Here is a 6,399-nt window from a genome sequence, read left to right on the forward strand (position 1 = left end):
CAGCAAAAAGGCGTCCGATGGCAGATAAGACGCTGAAGCAGGTGTGAGTATTAGAAGGCTGCGCAGAGCACGTAAAGCAGCGGAAGCAGATAACAGACAGGAAAGAGGAAAAAACGGGAGTAGGAAACCGCAAACAGCGGTAACGGAAAGACACGGGCAGACTAACAGGTAAGGAAGGCACAGGAAACACAGAGTAACCACTGGAGGCAGAGCACAAGCGAGGTGTACTCACGTCGGCAGCAAGAAAGTTGCAACGCACAGGTGTCCTCCATTTTCCGGTACTTGTAGGCAGTACAACAGAAAGACTAGACCGCACCTTGCAGTTACTCAGAGTCTAGCCATTCTTCCATATCGCCCATCTGCTCCATACTTTCCAAGGGCGATATATGACAGTATAACCCCTTCTCAGTGGTCCTCCTCCCGGTTTACCCGGGTGTAGTCGATGAAACCTTCGGATGAGTTGGGCTGCAGAGATGTGACTGACCGGTTCCCATGAGCTTTCTGATCTTGGGTATCCTTTCCATAATACTAGATACTGTAAGGTGCCTTTCTTGTATCTTAAATCCAATAATCTGGATACTTCATACTCCTTCAATGTTTCAATGGGTAGGTTACCGGTTCCTCTCTTCCTTCTTTTTCGAGGATCTTCCACATATTCCTTTAGTAAAGAGGTGTGAAACACTGGATGTATCCTTTGGAGTTTTGCAGGAAGAGCCAATCGAAAGGCAACTGGATTGATCTTGGCAGTAATCTTGAAAGGTCCGATAAAACGGGGAGAAAACTTTCCTTGATGTACCCATCTGGGCAAAAACTTGGTAGATAACCATACCTTGGTACCAATGTCCCATTGTGGATTGGGTCTTCGCTTAAGATCAGCCCACTTTTTGTTCTCTATACGGGAGGTTTCAAGATTAGACTTGGTTCTTTTGTGAAGAAACTGAAGGGTGTCCAAAAGATGGTCCACAGAGGGAATGTTAGTAGACACCGGACCAAACAGAGGAATGTGTCTGAGATGAACACCGTAGGTACAGAAAAAAGGACTCATGCCTGTCGAGGAATGTCTTGTATGATTATAAGAGAATTCTGCCATAGGAAGTAGGTGAAACCAATCATTTTGCTCCTGATTACAAAAGCACCTAATGTATTGTTCCAATGTTGCATTAAGACGTTCAGTCTGTCCATTGCTCTCAGGGTGGAATCCTGATGACAGTGATCTTTTTATACCCAAGGTCTTGCACAAGGCAGTCCAAAACTTCGAAGTGAATTGTGAGCCTCTATCCGAGACTATGGATTGCGGAAGACCATGTAACCTAACCACGTCTTTCAGAAACACCTCCGCAGTGATACTTGCTGTCGGTAGACCTTTCAATGGTGAAAAATGCGCTAGTTTACTGAATGAATCCACAGTGACCATTATGGCCGTATGTCCATTGGAAACTGGAAGGTCTACAATAAAGTCTGTGGAAATGTGTTGCCACGGCCCATCTGGTAGAACATCCTGTTGAAGTAAGCCTAATGGCTTACAAAAAGCATATTTATTCTGAGCACATATGGGACACGTAGCCACATATTCTTTGATGTCTTTTTTCATGGTAGGCCACCAAAACTGTCTAGACACCAATTCCATGGTGGCAAGTTGACCCTTGTGTCCTGCTGATGGGATGTCGTGACACCAAGCCATGGCCTGTTCTTGTAGATCCTGAGTGGGTAAGAATAAAGCATTTTTCATAAACGCCAGATTTCCTTTTTGGGTCATTCCATAGTCGTCTATCTTTCTGTTATTCTCTTGGGCTTTCTGTACTTGTTGAAGAAACGTGTTAACCATATTGATGAACTTTTTCCCTGCTAGAAGAATTTCTGGACCTTGATATCCTCCACAGTCACTCCCTTGACTGCGGGAAAGGGCATCTGCTAATGAGTTATCCTTTCCTGGTAAATAGGTGATTACAAAATCAAATTGAGAAAAAAAATAGGCCGATCTGGCATGTCTGGAATTTCGGCATTCCATTTTCTGTAACACCTTTAAATTCTGGTGATCTGTACGAACTTGGAAAGGACAAACTGCTCCTTGTAATAAGTGTCTCCACTCCTCGCAGGCCTGTCTTATGGCCAGAAGTTCTCTTTCCAGCACTGAGTAATTTCGTTCACTGGGACTAAGGGTTCTGGAATAATAAGCTATAGGGTGTTCCAACCCGTCTTCTTTCTTTTGTAACAAAGCGGCTCCAATCGCTCCTCCTGAAGCATCGGTCTCCACAATAAATGGTAAGGATTGGTCCGGTTGTCTCAGGATAGGTGCTGTCACAAATGCTTCCTTAAGCCTTTGAAATGCCAGATCCGTCTTCTGGTCCCAGAGAAACCTGACTCCCTTTTTAAGAAGATTAGTAATAGGAAGGATGATGTCTGAAAAGTTTGGTATAAACTTGCGATAAAAGTTTGCAAGTCCCAAAAACCTTTGTATATCCTTAACTGAATTGGGTGTGGACCACTGTGTTATAGCTTGAGTTTTGGCTGGATCCATCTGTACCCGATCTTCGGAGAGGATGAATCCTAAGTAGGGTACTGTAGTAACTTCAAAAACACATTTTTTCAGGTTTGGCCAATAGACTATTGTGTCTTAATCTGTGGAGAACTTCTTTGACGTGTTGACGATGTTCAGTCAGAGTGTTTGAGAATATGAGAATGTCGCCCAAATAAACCACAACAGAGGAATACAACATGTCTGCAAATATCTTGTCCATGAAGCGTTGAAACTGGGACGGTGCATTTACCAAACCAAAGGGCATAACCCTGTACTCGTAGTGTCCCAGGGGAGTCCTGAAAGCTGTCTTCCATTCGTCCCCTTCACGAATACGAAGTAGGTGATAAGCTCCTCGAAGATCTAATTTGGTAAAGAGATGTGCTCCTTGGACTGCCTCAATAATGTCTTTCATTAAGGGCATAGGATACCTGTCTCGTATAGTCAGACTGTTCAAACCCTGGTAATCTATGCAGGGTCTTAGTTCTGTGGTTCCTTTTTTCGAGATAAAAAAAAGAGATGCCCCTGCTGACGATGAGGATTCCCGTATGAGGCCATTTTGTAGGTTGATTGACAGGTATTCCCTCAATGCCTCCTTTTCAGGTAAAGATAAAGGGAACATCCTTCCAAAGGGTACTTCAGCCTCCGGAATTAGTTCGATCTTGCAGTCTTCTTTTCGATGAGGAGGAAGATTCCTCGGTTGGGTGTCTAAGAACACGTCCTCATATTCCAGGTACTGGATGGGAATTGCATTGACACTGAGGACGGTATTTTGTATTGTTGGAAGCACACAGGACAAAGCGGGTTCATTAGTCAAACACTGTTGAGCACAATACGTGGATCTGAACTGTACTGTGTTAAGTTGCCAGTCAATTGCCGGGTTGTGTTTTCTGAGCCATGGTATGCCTAATATGACTGGAAAATGAGCTGCTCGAATGAGATCGAAAGATAGGTACTCAGAATGATTTCACACTCTGACCCGTAATTCCTGTGTTTCCTGACAAATGGGTCCGGAAGTCAAAGGTGTGCCATCCACGCCTTCTACTGGAATCGGTTTGATCTTAGGACGTCGAGGCAGGTGGTGTTCATTAGCCCACTTATCATCTACAAAGTTACCAGCAGCTCCACAGTCCAGCATAGCTAAACATTCAATAGGTTTAGTAGAGTGCCAGTCTAAAGTAATCTTAACCACCATCAGTGTGTTATTGCTGATCAAAGCTGGCTGAGCATTAGCACAGGGATGCATAGATGTCTCCCCTTCCTTATCCCTGTTCAAGGTTGGGGTCTTTCGTTTCCCTGCTTTCTGGGAGGGACTTCTGGGCAATTTCGCAACAAATGTGTGTTGGACCCACAATACATGCAAAGTCCAAGATCCTTGCGTCTCTTCCGTTCGTTGGCTGTAAGTGGTCCTCTCGCAGTTCCTATCTGCATTGGTTCTTCGTGTTGAACCCTTTCAGGTACTGAGGGTAGGCTAGTGAAAGGTACTAAAGACCGGGGCTTCCTCTTCTCAGCTTTCCTTTCCGACATGCGGAATTCTATCTGTAATACCAATGACACGAGTTCCTGAAATGAAGCAGGTCTGGCTACTCTGGCCAGTTCGTCCTTTATGTCTTCATGCAGACCCCGACGGAAAATTGCCTGCTGTGCCGTTTCTGGCCAACCTGCTTCACTTGCCACCTTCTGAAAACAGGTAACATATTTCTGTATGTCTGAGTTTCCTTGACGTATGTCTAATAGGTTTTCAAAGGTGGAGAATAAGACTTCAGGCCTCTCGAATCTTTCTTTGAAACGTGTTACAAAGGCACCATAGTTATTTAACGCTGGGTTTGAGTTTGTCACTAGTGGGGTGGCCCAGGCTAGGGCATTACCAGCTAAGTTCGAAATTAGAAAACCCACTCTTGTTCGATCCAACTCGTATGTCTTGGGCCGAAAAGTATAGTGTATTGTGCAGGCATCCAGAAACTCCTTCAATTTCCTGGGGTTTCCCTCATATTTACCACAAGGTAGGGATAAAGGAGGTAGTTCTCCTCTGTAATCATCTCTCTGTTGCCTCAATGCGGCATTATCAGTTTGTAGGGTTTGTACTTCAACCCTCAGAGCTTGTATGGCGTTAACCATCTCCTGATACTGTTCAAGACTAGCCATCTTCTCTTGGCGTTGCAATCTCTCAGAATCTGTAGGTTTGTCACTCACACTTTCCTTCCCACTAGCCCACTCCTCACCTGATGATTCTGTGTGGGTCTTTACGGATTCGTCTGATGAGCTTTCCGGCTTTTCCCTCCAGGCTGTCTTTGTCGTTGTCTTGACGATCTTATTCTTCTGTTTGACGAAATAGGAGCGACCTCCCCTGGAGGCCACCTTGCCTATAAGCAATTAACCCGGCAGCGGGGAACTCCGGGGAGCCCACCCCAAACCAGGGAAAAGCCTTGCCGAAAAACCCTGGAAGATTGTGTAGCTGTAGCTGGCAGGAAGTTGTTGGCGTGTGTCCGTACTTCAATAACCAGCATGCACTGGTAAGTGTTCTTTGTGAATAGGTATTACGGTCCAGTGCGGAACAGCACAAACAGTACAGTACTCCAAAGAACTTGGACAACGAAGAGTTCCCAGCAAAAAGGCGTCCGATGGCAGATAAGACGCTGAAGCAGGTGTGAGTATTAGAAGGCTGCGCAGAGCGCGTAAAGCAGCGGAAGCACATAACAGACAGGAAAGCGGAAAAAACGGGAGTAGGAAACCGCGAACAGCGGTAACGGAAAGACACGGGCAGACTAACAGGTAAGGAAAGCACAGGAAACACAGAGTAACCACTGGAGGCAGAGCACAAGCGAGGTGTACTCACGTCGGCAGCAAGAAAGTTGTAACGCACAGGTGTTCTCCATTTTCCGGTACTTGTAGGCAGTACAACAGAAAGACTAGACCGCACCTTGCAGTTACTCAGAGTCTAGTCCTTCTTCCATATCGCCCATCTGCTTCATACTTTCCAAGGGCGATATATGACAGTAGGAGAGACGGAACAGAAGATCTCTGGCTCGGAGGATGCCATCAAACAGATGGAGAAGCAACTGGCCACAATCACCCAAAAGGTGACCCAACTTGAAAATAGAGCAGAGGACAATGAAGGGTGTGCACACTGTAATAACATATGCATCCTGGGGGACCCTGAGAGAGAGGAGGGGCCCAGCGTGGAACTCTTTCTTGAAAAATGGCTCAACTAATTGTTTGCCCCAAAGAAGCTCTCCAAGTTTTTCTCAATTGAGCGGGCACACAGCATCCCGACTGGGCGCCCGATTCCCAGCGCACCACCACGTACAATAATTGCCAGACTCCTAAACTTCAGAGGCAGGGATGCCATACTTTGGATTGCCGGGGCCACCGGCCCCATCACCTACAACGGTAACTGCATCTGATTTTATCCTGACTATACTAAGGAGGTTCAAAAGGCACGCCAATACTTCAACTCAGTGAAAAAGAAGCTACAGTCTTTGTCTATAAAATATGCACTGTTCTTTCCAGCACAGCTTAAGGTGCATCATGAGGGGGTCACTCACCCACCTGTTCTACTCCCCGAAAGAGGCATGGGAATGGCTTGAAATTCAGATCCTTAGTGGGTCTGCGCTGCCATGGTTGCCGAGGGGGCCACCGGGGCGTAAACCAAGAGGCGACCATTCCCGCCCTTGTTGGGCTCCCAAGTCGCCGAACCATCGATGCCTGTACAGACTGGGGAAGGCAGGGACGAAAACGGATGACCAACTCAGCCATCCAGGATTGCGAAGCAGACGGGCACCATATGGGGAACCTAATATTGGCGGCCTCTGACCACTGATGTGTGATTTGTATTTGCAGTCCGGGCGGATACCCCACAAATGTGTTATTTAGTTGTTTAGATG

This window comes from Ambystoma mexicanum, chromosome 9 (genome assembly GCF_040938575.1).
Source record: "Ambystoma mexicanum isolate Mex_15411 chromosome 9, UKY_AmexF1_1, whole genome shotgun sequence".
NCBI classification, from domain to species: domain Eukaryota; kingdom Metazoa; phylum Chordata; class Amphibia; order Caudata; family Ambystomatidae; genus Ambystoma; species Ambystoma mexicanum.